General features: G+C 44.3%; 1 long non-coding RNA gene across 2 annotated transcripts; it reads left to right on the top strand.

The window, feature by feature from the left end:
• The first annotated feature begins 2,595 nt into the window (after nucleotides 1–2,595).
• Nucleotides 2,596–7,349, top strand: LOC125550236 (uncharacterized). Of its 2 annotated transcripts, XR_015599077.1 has the most exons (4): nucleotides 2,596–3,612; nucleotides 3,726–3,847; nucleotides 3,950–4,437; nucleotides 4,524–7,348. It is a non-coding gene; the product is annotated as an uncharacterized LOC125550236 (long non-coding RNA). The 2 variants fall into 2 exon arrangements; XR_007301548.2 differs by having other exon boundaries at nucleotides 3,950–7,349.
• Nucleotides 7,350–14,627: the final 7,278 nt, after the last annotated feature.

Genomic DNA, 14,627 nt, shown 5'->3' with positions numbered 1-14,627 from the left:
GTTGTATGATTGGGGAGCGGTCAAATCGTAAGTCGCCGAGACCGCGTTTTCCTGTTGCCGCACGTTTCACCGGTGCGCCAAGTCCCGAGGCATTCTGTTGCTATTACTAGTACTACTTCCGGATCGTACTACTCCTCCACATCATCTTTCCCTAATAATAAAGCACGGATTGACTCCGTGGGTTCACCGTCATAATACGCTTTTTCCCATAATTTTACGCTTTTAGTTTGTTTCATATGATTTGCCCGAGGTGGTACTATTTTTCTGCACAGGCTCACGATCATTCACTTTTATTTATGGCCATGAGGCGGCGTGTACATCATGGGCCATCAGCCGGCGTGTAACCAGCCCATCCCACCAATGCCATGAGGCGGCGTGTACATCATGGGCCATCAGCCGGCGTGTAACCAGTCCATCCCACCAATGCCATGAGGCGGCGTGTACATCATGGGCCCATCAGCCGGCGTGTAACCAGCCCATCCCACCAATGCCTTCCCGTAAGAAGAAACTCGAACCTTGGTCTCCTAGATGTGAGTCGGCTGGGCTAGCCATATGAACTATTGGCCGACTTTGGTAAAAAGAAAGGTTTAACTTAAAATGAACCATATCACAAACCATATCACGAGTAGATCCGAGCCAAACATTAGAATGGAAATTTTCATATTGGACCACATAGATGCACGGCTAGGCCTAATCAACATCCAATCGCTACACTTCTAGGCCTTTTTTGGGCCACGAACAACATGAGAAAAAAAGGCCGCGGCAACTCGTGACCTCCTGTCCCGGCAAAAGGCTCCAACAACCAAACGGACATCCAAATTTGATGTTAAATAATCCCACGTTGTTCCTTTAAACAGAATCCTACCAGTTTATATATGTTAGCAAGTGTCATGTAATCAGCAAGACGCATAAGAAAAGAGACCGTGAGATGAATTGAGGGTGGTCTATCGAAGTAAATAATTGATTGTGGTCTATTAAAGGAAAGAATTGACCTTTGTCTATTAAAGGAAGGAATTGAGGGCCGAATATGAACAAAATAAAGTCAGGATGGATTTCCGGATTGTGGTATAAAAGGAAGGAATTGGGGGCTGTATATTGAAGGAAATAAATTAATGGTGGTTTATTAAAGGAAAGAATTGATCCTTGTCTCTTTAAGATTAAAAAAATAAATTACATGTGAGGCGTATTGGGTATTAAAGGAGATCGAGGGTGAGCCTGCCGGCCGGACTCACAACCGATGAATCATTTGGAGGTGCGGAGAGTTGGATGCTGGAATGCTCTAACAAAAAAGGATAAATGGAGCAGTGTGCCGCACTAGCACGACGGAATTGTGTCTGTCTTTGGGCACTAATGAAGGATTGGGCGAATTAAAAAGAAAGAATAAATTCCTGAAACAGAATTATGGGATGTCTAATTCCTATTAAAAAGGAAAGGATGAGGCAAACTAAAAGGAAGAAGGATGGACCTTTGGGCTGCAAGTATACACATGCAGGATGATGGACGTGCACGCACATATCCGATATTCGACCGTGCTTTTTTCATGCCTTCAACAATTAGACCTCTTTTAGCCAAACACATACGACCACAACAATAATAAAAATCCATTTAGATAAATAAGAGCTTGACTCGCGCTTCATGAATGATTAATTTTACCTTTCATTCTATGTCAATCGTCTCAAGCCTACGTCGCATTCAATTTATGAATTTTTAATTACACACATCAATATACTCATCCAAATGTCGTCAACCTCCTAGATATGTCCCAGGTCCGACCGTTATTCTTATTCCCGTGCACCGCGATCCATGCCATCCACGGACGTGAACTAGAGGTTGCAAATTCTATCATCACCTCGACGTAGTCATTGAAATGTCGCTCCTATGTAATATTTCGTGTCACTTTGTTAGAATGGTTCGTAAGAGTTTAGATTAGTGAGCCTCAAGTTATTACAGTTTCCAAAGCTCTCTCACACCATGAACAGAACATCAATAGTTGACATTACTCCACTACTCCTTCAACCCCTTTCCTTCCAGAACTAGGAAATCCATGAACGCATTAATTGTTTTTGCAAAGACGGTATGGTTGAAAACACAAATCTTTTTTATGTTGGGAAGAATTAACGTTAATTAAAAATTAAATAACAATTATTATATTAGTTTATGTTAAGAAAGTTATGTTCTCCCGTTGCAACGCACGGGTATTTTTGCTCCCTAATAATAATAATAAAGCACGGATTGACTCCGTGGGTTCACCGTCACAATACGTTTTCTTCTCATGTCATAATACGCCTTTACAATTTGTATGGACAAAATCTCTCCCTAATAATAATAATAATACCTCCCTAATAATAATAATAATAATAATATAATATAATCTATCCCTAATAATAAAGCACGGATTGACTCCGTGGGTTCACCGTCACAATACGCTTTCTTTTTATGAATTTACGCTTTCGCTTTGAATTTAAAACATATATGCGAAGTGATACTAATAAAATTCAGTACGTCGCACGTTAGGCTTGCTCATGCTATTGATCCTTTTTATTACGGGGGCCTTCTCTTACATTGATCCTTTTATTATGGGCCTTCTCTTATGGGTCGTCGAGTATTGAAAAGAAAAACTCGTAAAAGCGCACGCACACGCGGACATCTCCTTCTTCTTTCTCTCAACACGCACGAACTCCTCCTGACCAGCGTTGGCCGCTGCCGATCTGGACTCTCCGGCTCCCGTGGTCCCCCCCCCCCCCCCCCCCCATCTCGCGCTGCTAAGGGAAGGAAGGGCATGGCCCTGCGAGCGGCCACGACGAGGCTCGCGTCCTCCATCCGCCGCCACAGCCACCTCCCAATGTCCGAGTTGCTGCTCCCGTGTCATGATTGGAGACCGTGTCCTTTTCCAACTGCAATCAATGGATTTCCCTACCCGGATTTGAGTCGCCTGGTATAAGAAGGAAGGGTCCTCGGCCGGAATCTCCATCAGGTTGCGTCCTTGGACCAGAAGCTCCATCAAATCCCGTCGAAATTGCAATTTTCCTCGAAACATCCAATGTCGCCGCCGAGTTCGCTGGAGGAAGAAACGCCGAGTTCGCCGGAGGAATAAGAACGTCCGTCCAACCGTCCAATGTCGCTGCCGGTGGCTACACCAGAAGTATATATCCCCTTGGTATTCATTGGATGCAATTCCCTGTTTTAGATGCTGTTTCTGTCCCCTGCCATTGACTACGCAACAAGGGATGGAACCTGAGGCACATCCGCTATGGTGCTGAGAAGGAGGCAGCTGTGGCACCCGACAAATGTTGGACTCAGCTTTGATGCTCAATTAGGGCGGCCACACACATGACTCTGCCCAAGATTCAACTGCAGGTGGCTCGGATAAAAAGGATTGCAACATAGAACTGTTGATAGGATGGTTAGTTTTGGAAGGGGAATGGTAGTATGAGCAGAGATTGAAAACAAGGCTGCAGTGCAAACACTCTTGCTCAACCAATTTAAGCTCAGCGTCAGCTGTTGATTAAACATTGGATATACTCCCCTAAATGACATCGTTGCACTACACTGGACCTGACGAGGAGGGGATCCAGCTAGCTGTCTGATGGCACTTCCACATGTATAAGCTTTGTATGTCCCTCCTTTTTCTGCATCTTTGTTTCCAAAGGTCGAGAAAGTACGTCTCATCTTTTTCTTCAAAATTTCTTGCATGAGACTGACCATTGTTTCTTCTTTTCCTTTAGGAGCTTAGGTTGTATTTCTGAGGGGAGCATACTTATTATTACCTTAATTGGGTTTGACTTTTGGCTACTGTATTGCTGTCACAACTTACCTGCGAAATAGAAAGAGAGTCATGTTTGATAAGGTATTCTGATTCAGCTGTATGCTTGCAGAGCATTTATTTTTCTATCCAAGTATTACTAGACTCTACCAAGTTTTATAATGACATAACATTAACTTGTTATAGGATATGTACCGAGTAATGAGTATGTACAGAAGTGTTGGTTCTTGGTTCTTGCATGGAGGTGAGCAATTATGGGTTGCAAACGTTGTTGCTGCCCATCACCTGGTCCAATTGAAGCACAACCAGTAGGCTGCCTTGAATAAAGGAGCTCTCAAAGATGATGTCTTTTAGCACGACCATTTTTATTGATTTAGTTTCTGTACAATTTTGGGGCATCCAAACTTGGAAAGTTTCATCCTTCAAGTTAAATTGGGACAATCCATTCATTAATTTCAGCAAAAAAATATTGGTACTGTTCTTCCCATTTTTATTCACATTTGTAGAAATATAGGTTTAATGATGGCTCTGCAATTTTCCTATTAGTATGCATGATTTTTCTTTTTGATTGCTCACCCTCGTACTTTTTGCAGTAAGATCATAAATGACAATTATAACGGTGGCGATTTTTACCATCAATTCCTTATTTTTCACTTCTCTCACACTCATGATAGGTTGATATATATTTCTAGTTACCTTTACATCTTCAGTATGTTGATGTAGCTCCAATCCCATGATACAATCGATTCATTTTCTGCAGCCCATCTCATGCAGGCAGATGGGGCGATACATTCATGAGCTTGCCACTATGCTTAACTAGCTTGTTCAACTTCTCTTGTGAGATCAAATTACTTTGATGTGAATTTTCATAGCTCTTTGTGCTCTTTCCTTCTTGCTGAACCAATGTTTCCTCATGAGGTGACCCTGATTATGTGGACCCTGATTTGACTTGGAGTCTGCCTTAACTAACACCTCTGATATTTAGATAGAGACAAGGGGACGGGTGAATCCTGCGGAGGAGGACGAGGTCACAAGGAGGCGTACGCCAAGGGCGATCCCATCAGGAACTACATCTACCGCCGTCGCCTCTCCTGTGAGCGTCTGGGAGCCCCTCCTCGGCTCCTCCCACAAACACATAGCGGCGTCTTAAGCACGTCCGCCGCTCGCTGCCGCCGGCTGGTCGTCGTCTCCCTCACCGGCATCCCAACGAATCCATCGGCAGTAGCCTTCCTCTCTTCGATCTTGACGTCCGTTTCGTTCGTCGTTATCCAGCCCCCTGCTCCCTGAGACGGCAAGGAGATGGCGCTGCCGAGATTAGGTCAAGCGCGACAAAGCATACCAGACCCGATCCAGCACCATCCTCCCTGCTGTGGCAAGGAGACGGGCGCTTCACAGGCGAGGTCGGGCCCGATGAAGTAGGCTGGATCGATCTCATGCACGTACCAGTCGGGGCCAACTACTACTAAACCCCATCCATGGATGCAAGGTCTCCATGCTCATCGTCGACGGCTGCACCCTGGCCAAGTCGCTCATCATTCGCGAGTACATCCATACCGCTTGACGGTGCAGCTGACATGTACGAGGGTGCCGACGCTTGACGGAGACGAGAGCACAGAAGAGGTTGCCGCCATCAAACCCCGTCAGAGCATGCCACGCCGACCCACGGAAGCAGGCTGCCATCGTTGAACCTGGCCAGCCACGATAGTGCATGAATAAGGGCGCCGCAATCGAACCGGCATGCTGCGTGCGTGAAGCCATGGAGTACCAAGGTGCAGGCCAGCGTGCATTGTGTTCACCCCGGGGGTAAAGCTCGGTGATGGAAGCTGCCATGCTACAAGATGCATGTTGCACATCCGCGTGGCGATCATGCACGCATATGCTCTCGTAGCCAGGTGCGGTCGCATGAGCTCCTGGGCGGCGTAGATATACAGCGAGCATGCATGTAGTTCGCACAAAGCATCAGCATGACTGACAGTTCTTTTGTCGGAAGAGCCTGACAAATAGTTGTAGCTCCTCAACTGATCTATGTCTAGAGTTTCAAAGCAAGGATCAATATGCAAGTAAAAAATAAAAAATCAAGGATCAATATGGCAGCTATATTTACACTGCTAAAATTTCAATTTACTCTGACCGATGTTGCGTGTTTGTCCAGCTGTTTTGTAGCTAGGTACAGACAAACAGGTCTCATGCTTAGGCATTTGACACGAACGATGGAAATTTAACGCAGAAACTCAATGAGACCATGACTAACTACCGTTACATGAAATTACTGGCTACTGCATTCTATTGATCATACATGGCTACTGAATTCTTAAATTTATTTATGTTACTATCAGCTAGCTCAAGTATGTATGACTGTAGGAGCTCAGGAATACTCTTACTATGTCTTTGATTTTGTTAAAGACCCAATATATGATGAGGTGCTGCCTCTCCTGATGCCGAGCTATTTAAAATTTGGTATTTCACATTTTTTTCTGGCCAGTAAATTTCACAAACATAACTGCAGACCATCTGCTCCTGCGCAATGAAACTGTTTCAAAATTCATATTGTGTTTGACACCCTGAACCACTTTATTAGATAACAGATTATAACTTCCACTTCTTTTTTATGCTGGACCATGATGAATCAACAATTTATTAGATAAAAAAATTAATCCCTGGAGAAAATCAGAGTATTTATCGACTATATATGCTCTATGGATGCCGGCAAATTTGATTGTAGGGGCTAGCAATGCTTCATTTCAAGCTACTGTAATAACTCTTGCTGGTTAGTTACCCCTGATCCTAGCAAGTGAAATCAGAACTAATACATGTACATGATTGTTGTTTGAGTCGCACAGATTGGCACATGTATGAATAAGTTTCAGTATTAGATTGGTGTACTGATCATGGCTATGTTGTGGAAGAGTTCTTGCACGCAGTGTTCGAAAGTAGCATACTTCCGTTCTCTGTAAATTGGTACTAGATAAAAAGGATGTTCCATTTTCTGTAAATTGATAGAAAATGGATGCAGGTGTGACCTTGGGGAAGAAAGAGTCGGACGACACATGAAAGACTGTGAGGACCAGGGATTCTTCTTTGCTGGTGGTAAGGTGGAGACCCTGCTTAGGGAACATGTTGCGTACATCCTCGCTGCTTTTCTTCTTTCAGTTTTAGATACTTTCCAGCAGGTGTGTACCTATCTTGCTATGTACTGAATTCTTTGCAACTATGTACAAAATTCTTTGCAACTACCTAGAGCAGGTTTTTTGAAAGAAAAAAATGTGGTGTTTTCTCTGCAGTGAAGCACAAACGTCCCGCGGTGCAACACACATACTCTTTTGTTATTGGATATAATAAATGGTGCTTAAAGATATTACGTTGTATCGCCTTCTTTTTGCCCGGTGCAACGCACGGACATTTGTACTAGTCTATCCCTAATAATAAAGCACGGATTGACTCCGTGGGTTCACCGTCACAGTACGCTTCTTCCCGTAAATTTACGCTTTTAGTTTTTTCACCTATATTATTTTCTACATCTGAGGTGGTACTATTCATGTGATAAAGATCCGTCCGTAATTTTCATCGGTCCATCTCAAAAAACTTCATACGTCCGTTTCTCTTGGGCCTAAAAAATTCTTCCTCGATGTCTCGGAATCGGGCCATCTATCCCGACGGGTCAGACCGAGGCAAAAAGTGCATCAGTATAGAATCGAACAGGCAACCTCCTGTTGAGGAGTTAACGCCATGACCAACCAACCCAGCTTATGCTATGTGTTAAAGGAAGGCCAACTCGCCTATCAAATAATACCACATCGCCCCCTTAAGTATGATCCACCCAATTTATATACGTCAATGATTTTCCTGGGAGTTAAGAAGTCGTTTTGGGAATAAGAAAAGAGAGAAAGAAAGAGAGGCTAAGGAAGGACAGAGAGAGAGGGGCTAAAGAAGGAAAGATAGGCTGATTTCAGAAATAAGGAAGCAAGGAGAAACAGACGTGATTCACGTTCTATCAGAGGGCTAAGTAAGGACCCTAAAAAAAGAGGGCTAAGTAAGGAAGGAAAGAGAGGGGCTTGTGATTTCAGAAATAAGGAAGCAAAGATAGGCTGATTTCAGAAATAAGGAAGCAAATAGAAATAGAAATAGACGTGATTCATGTTGCATCAGGGGGGGGCTAAGGAAGGAAATGAGAGAGGCTTGTGATGATATCAGAAATATAAGAAAGCAAAGAACGTGATTGCCTGCTCTGCATATGCCGTGTACCCAAGAAAAAGACAACATACATCCGAAAAGCAAACGAACGGCCAATTTTTTTAGAATCTCATAGTGTGTCTCGCTAAAATTAGTTCAACGGATTATTACGATGTCATTATGCATTGACATCCGATCTACAGCTGAAGTTGGACGGAAAATGTGTGTATGCCATTGTTCTTGCTTCAATGTCATTTTTTTATTTCCTAAATTGCCTCTAGGAAAAACTGGACGCTCTATCAATACATCCACCAATGTTATATTTATGATGCAAAATCTATTCAGTTTCCTTTCTTAATTAACAATGATGTATATACAATATAAAAAGCTCTCATGCAGGCAAGCGATTTGGATCACAATCTCGCATCATTGATACCAAGTAACAAAGAAGGAAAATGGATAGAGAACGGTATGCATGGATGACCAATGAAGAAAAATAGAAAAAACTAAAAAAGCATCGTGAAAACTATCGGCAAAATAAATTAAAAACTAAGATTCAACCCAGTTGCGAAATAAAACACAAGGGATGAAGAAATATTCAAACATGGAGCCAACACAAAAGAAAAAATGCTCACAAAAAAGGCAGAAATATGCAAAAATGCAGCAGATTTTTTATTTTATGTTTTGGTACTTTGAATTTTGTTATCTTTTGTATGTCTTTTTATTCCTATGCTTGAGTTTATTTTTTTTCATCACAATCAGAGATGACTGTCTTTAACCAAACCAGCAAATTGTACAACGCATAAGTTTACTAGCGGTTTGTAAAGATTGGTTGGCTGAAAACAAAATTCTCCTTCATGTTATTCCTCAACACACATTCCCATAGCCATGGATATTGAGTATAGGGGTGTGTGTTTTTCTTCCGTTGCAACGCACGGGCATGTTTGCTAGTCATAATAAAGCACGGATTGACTCTGTGGGTTCACCGTCACAATACGCTTTCTTTTCATGTCATAATACGCTTTTACAATTTGTATGGACAAAATCGTAATATAAACAAGGTGGTACTAATTTGGGGGTATGCACTAAAGATCTTCCTCCGAACGTAAATTTGGTCGTCGCTTCGATCCGAGTTACACGCCCAGTGGGCTTCACAGCCCAACTTGGCGCTGTGGCCCAAGAAAGAAGGCCCACATAAGACAAGGTAAAAATATTTGCTCTTGTAGAGAATTGAACTTGCGACCTCCCTCTCACAGATCAATCGTTGCAACCAACTGAGCTATCCCAGTATTTTTCTGTAATAAAGCACGGATTGACTCCGTGGGTTCACCGTCACAATACGCTTTCTTTTCATGTCATAATACACTTTTACAATTTGTATGGACAAAATCGTAATATAAACAAGGTGGTACTAATTTGGGTTTTTTTTTGAGACAAACTAATTTGGGGGTACGCACTAAAGATCTTCCTCCGAACGTAAATTTGGTCGTCGCTTCGATCCGAGTTACACGCCCAGTGGGCTTCACAGCCCAACTTGGCGCTGTGGCCCAAGAAAGAAGGCCCACATAAGACAAGGTAAAAATATTTGCTCTTGTAGAGAATTGAACTTGCGACCTCCCTCTCACAGATCAATCATTGCAACCAACTGAGCTATCCCAGTATTTTCTGTAGATAAAATTGTTCTTTCTATTAAATAGTCCCACCTCGCCTTCTTTCGTCTAATCCACTCAATTTATATACGCCTTTGATCTTCGATGTATCAAGGAGCTATCCCAGGAATAAATAAACGAATTGCACGACATGCATATAATGCAAGGAAGGGAAATAAAATGATTTCAATCCTCAATTTCGGCAGATAATAAGAAAGGAAGGAAGGAATTGCTTATATATAATATATATATACAGCGGATATAATTGGATAGAATGCACGGAAGGGAAATAAGAAAAAATAATGATCAACTTTGATGCACGTTGTTGATTGGTGGTTGTGTATACTTGTCCCTCCGTCCGAAAATAGAGATGTATCTTCTCATTCCCAAACATCTCAGTGTTAACAGCTGATCAAAGTTTTGCTATCTTAAATTTTTTCTTAATATAGCCAAAATTTAGCTAGGATAGGCCACATAATTCGGCTTGTTCATTGCAACATTTTATTAGGTAGATATTTATCAGTTTACATGCATTCTGTTTTTGAAGGACAGTGCAGGAATTTTTTTTATTGCGACTAGAGGGGCTTGTGACAGCAGCTTGCGACAGATGTGATACCTCATCGGGTTAAATTTTATGAGGTTTGTCGTGAATAGGTGGACAATATGACCATGGTGTAAGACGGGTGGGTCGCTTGAAGCATGAGAGGATTTGCTTCCCCGTGGCAACACACGGGCATATGTGCTAGTCTATCCCTAATCCCTAATCCCTAATCCCTAATAATAATAATAAAGCACGGATTGACTCCATGGGTTTACCGTCATAATACGCTTTTTTTCTTGTGAATTTACGCTTTCAGTTTGAATTTAAAACATCTATGCGAGGTGGTACTAATTCGGGGAACCACGTCGCAAAATTTTTGGGCCTTGCCCTGAGATCGTCTCACATAGCGCATATGAGCACACATCAAACCACACGTCTCACATGTTTGTGCCAAAAAAACCTTAACTTCCAAATAGTGATTTGATTTTTTTGACTCATCATATTGTGTTGTTCGACTGTATTGGATCTGTTTGCTTCTAATCGATCCATTAACAAACATAACCAACTACAACACTTTCTCATATGTGAGACCAATTAATTTTAATTTGTTCATTTGTTAGAGACGTACTTTAGGGCTAGAGGGACATCAAGTTTGGAGACAATGACTTTGATACTTGCAGTGTATAGAGGCTTCCTTTATAGGATAAAAATGACAACCGTGTATGCTTTTATAAAATTAGTACATGCCTGTATGTAGTCTATATTAAACTCTTTAAAAAGACATATTTATTTATAAATGAAGGGAGTAGCCATTTTAGTCTAGTTGCCTTTTAAAAGTCCTTATCTAATTTTAGCATATAATTTCAAAAAAAAGTATCTCTACTACATCTCCATAACTATTCTTCAGTCTTGGACAACATATTCATTTAGTTGGAGGATGCAGTCATGCGGAGATAATAGTTTTTCACCCGTTGCAACGCACGGGCATATTTGCTAATCTCTCCCTAATAATAAAGCACGGATTGACTCCGTGGGTTCACCGTCACAATCCGCTTCTTTCCATGATTTTACGTTTTCAGTTTAAATTTTAAACATATTCGAGGTGGTACTAAAACCGTTTCGTTTTCTGATGACAATTGTTTCCGAGCTGTCCGTATAGCTCTTGTCGTTCCCATGGGCCCTAAATCGTCCAACCTAAGAAACGTCCTGGTCGTCAGGCTTTGGGCCCTCATGCATGTTTATATTTTGATGATTTGGGCCTTGCACGCACGTGATTTCTTCCGATGCTTGTTCAACTAAATAATAATAATCCCACATCGCTTATTTCCGCTTAAAATCTCACTGATTCATATACACACCCATGGATGAATCATCAAGCGACCGGAAAAAAGGTGCGGAGGATGAAGCATACTTTAAGATTACATCCGTTCCAAAGAAACACCTCTCCATGCGCACAGGAGATGGCCCCAACACCACGAATCACAAAGAAAGCATGAGTTTGCCGACCAAACTGGATCAGAAGGAGCACGAGGGACAGCGGGTGGCGCTGCCGCCCCTCCTAGGCAGCCGAAGAACAGCCGCGGCCGAATCACGGGATGCGGGTCGGCGATGTTGGTGGTGACGCCGGGATTGGATGGATCCGGGCGCGGACGATGGCTCCCCGTCTCCAGCGGCGGCTCGAGTCATGGAGGCGATGCAGGTCGGGCGTGAGGCGAGCTTGGGGAAAGGGAGAGCGGGCGTGGAGGAGGCAGGAGGGTTCACCGGCCGGAGGGGCGGGGTGCGGACGCAGCAAGGGGATCGGGCGCAAGGAGAGGTGCGCCTGTATGTGGCGGCACTGAGGGGCTAGGCCTTGGGCCGGATTTCGGGGTGCGGCCTTGCTGGCTGGCTGGAGGAAGGCCAGGGAGGGGCCGGCCTGGAAGGAAAGAAAATGAAGTCTTTGGTAATGTCAAACTTATAATTCGGAATTTGTGATGGTTTAAATTATAAATACTTTTGCCACTTACATTTCTGTAACTGAAAGTCTGTGTTTTCCAGATGTATGATATTATACATATCTAACGTTCAGAATGATCTCTTTATACGTCTTTATTGTGCCTTATGACCAAACATTTTAGCCCAAGGGTGATATGCCCAAACATTTTTTAACACAAGACATTCGTGCATCTTTTCTATAAAAAAACCAACATAGTGAAAAATCATTCGCATTCAAATGTTTTCAAAATTCTAAAAAAAAACTTTAGAATTAGTTATTAAACTGAATAGTACAGAACATTCAATCATAGGTATGTCCCATTAAAAACAAATACATCACTATTTTTCCATCCGGTGATAGTGCTATTATCAAGGAGGCGTCATCGAATTAGACCACTATGACTTTTTTAACTTTATACTCCATGGTCCGGGCACCAACAATCATTTTTTAAATTACCTGCACCAAGCGTGTATTTTTTAAGATAATGAGCGTTTCTAATTGCTCTAGGTTTCACAAAATATATTTATATTTCATATATGTTCACACTTTTTAAGAAATCCTGAAATTTCCCAAAAATATTCTGGTTTAAAAACATTTATAATTGTAACAAAATCACTAAAAAATCATGTGTTCATAAAATGTTGGGCTCCAAAACATGTTCCAACTCTAATAACAAAACATAAAAAATGATAGACAAACTATTTCATGCACCACTGTACTATTCCATAGACGAAGGAAGTTAGGCTAGCTTCTTCACATCTACACTTTATGTTCAGAACAACAACAAGAGTGTAATCTTATTATCGATGTTTATCATAACTGCTATAAAAAATGGCACATGATGACACATGGTGCAGGCTTTGCTTTTTTTGCCTGTTGCAACGCACGGGCATTTGTACTAGTAATAATAAAGCACGGATTGACTCCATGGGTTTACCGTCACAATACGCTTTTTTCGGTGAATTTACGCTTTCAGTTTTTTTCACCTATATTATTTTCTACATCGGAGGTGGTACTATTCTTCTTATCATCGAAATTTCGTCCGCTCAGATCGAACACAAACGACCTACAGCATACTGGGCTTCGACGTGTTTAGCCCAACAAACAAATCAAACACGCAGTCCTATTGTTCCAGTTAAACCGAATCGAACCAAGTTACTTTAATTTCGAGGCTCATAATCTCGCCAAGTTTGCATGTAATCTTGAAGTAGGTAGACATCTTTGGTTGGGTATTCCTCATGACCCAAACCTTGTATCTATGATGATTGCCTTGAGTGAATAAAGAGGGCGAGATTCTACTCAAAAAAAAAGTTAAACCGAATCGAACACGCAGTCCTATTGTTCCAGTTAACCCGAATCAACACGGGCGATAAAAAAACCCGACCCGAAAGCCCACGACCTTAGGGCATCTCCAACCGTAGAGCCCCCCAGGAGGCATTTTTATTGCCCCTTGGGGGGTTGCCGGCGAATTTTTTTGCCTGCGATCTAGAAAACATCCACTCGTTCCGCCCCCCACACACCGTCTCCAGCACCATCGAGAACGCCCGCCACCGTCCGCCATGCACCACCAGCCGCCCGGCCTCCCAGGCGGACGGGCGCGGCCGAGCTCCGCCACGCACAGGCGGGCGCGGGTGCGAGCCGCCCCGGCCACGCACAGGCGTGCGCGGGCGAGCTCCGCCCCGGCCACGCGCGGTGACTGCGAGCTCCGCCACGGCTCCTCCCCGTGCAGCTCGGCGTGCAGAGGAGGCTGGTTCCGAGGCGAAGAGGGAGAGCCAGGCGACGAGCGGCGTGCCGAGGAGGACGAGCTCGACGGGCACCATCCAGAGCTCCCTGACGACGACGCCGGCTGGCTCTTCCTGACAACGACGCCGGCTGCTTCCTGACGATGACGCCGCCGCCGCCGACGGCTGCTACCCTCTGCGTGGACGACTTCTGCGTCTCGCCGGCCTTCCGCGGCCGCTTCCGCCGCGACGTCCCGCAGCTCGCGCGTCCTCCACGCCGGGCGACGAGGAGGAAGCAGGGCGCGCGCGTCCGCCTGGCGTCCAGGAAGCAGGGCGCGGCCCCGTCCGCCATGCGACGAGGCGGGGAGGAAGCAGGGCGCGGCGCCGTCCGCCACGCGACGAGGCGGGGAGGAAGCGGGGCGCGGCCAGCCCGTCCGCCATGCCGGCCACGCCGGACTCGGCGAGCAGCGACAGGGGCATGCTCCTGGGCTGGAGCTCGACCCCAACCCGTCGGCAGCATGGACGGGGGAGCGGAGGAGGCTGCCCGTGGCGAGCACGCCGTGCTGCGGGAGGTGGCCGCGTACCTCCTCGACCACGACCACTACGACGCCGGCGAGCTTGGCCGCCGCCGCCGAGGATGGAGAGGAGGAGAAGGAGGAAGGGGGGCGCCCGACACGCCACGCCCCACGCTGTGACGCCCCCGATTTGACCGTACACTAATCATACACGCAAACGTGTACGATCAAGATCAGGGACTCACGGGAAGATATCACAACACAACTCTACAAATAAAATAAGTCATACAAGCATC

This window comes from Triticum urartu, chromosome 1A, assembly GCF_056163025.1.
Source record: "Triticum urartu cultivar PI428250 chromosome 1A, HENAU_Tu73, whole genome shotgun sequence".
Taxonomy (NCBI): domain Eukaryota; kingdom Viridiplantae; phylum Streptophyta; class Magnoliopsida; order Poales; family Poaceae; genus Triticum; species Triticum urartu.
Note: the sequence above shows the minus strand (reverse complement) of the source record. Positions and strands in the feature narration are given on the sequence as shown.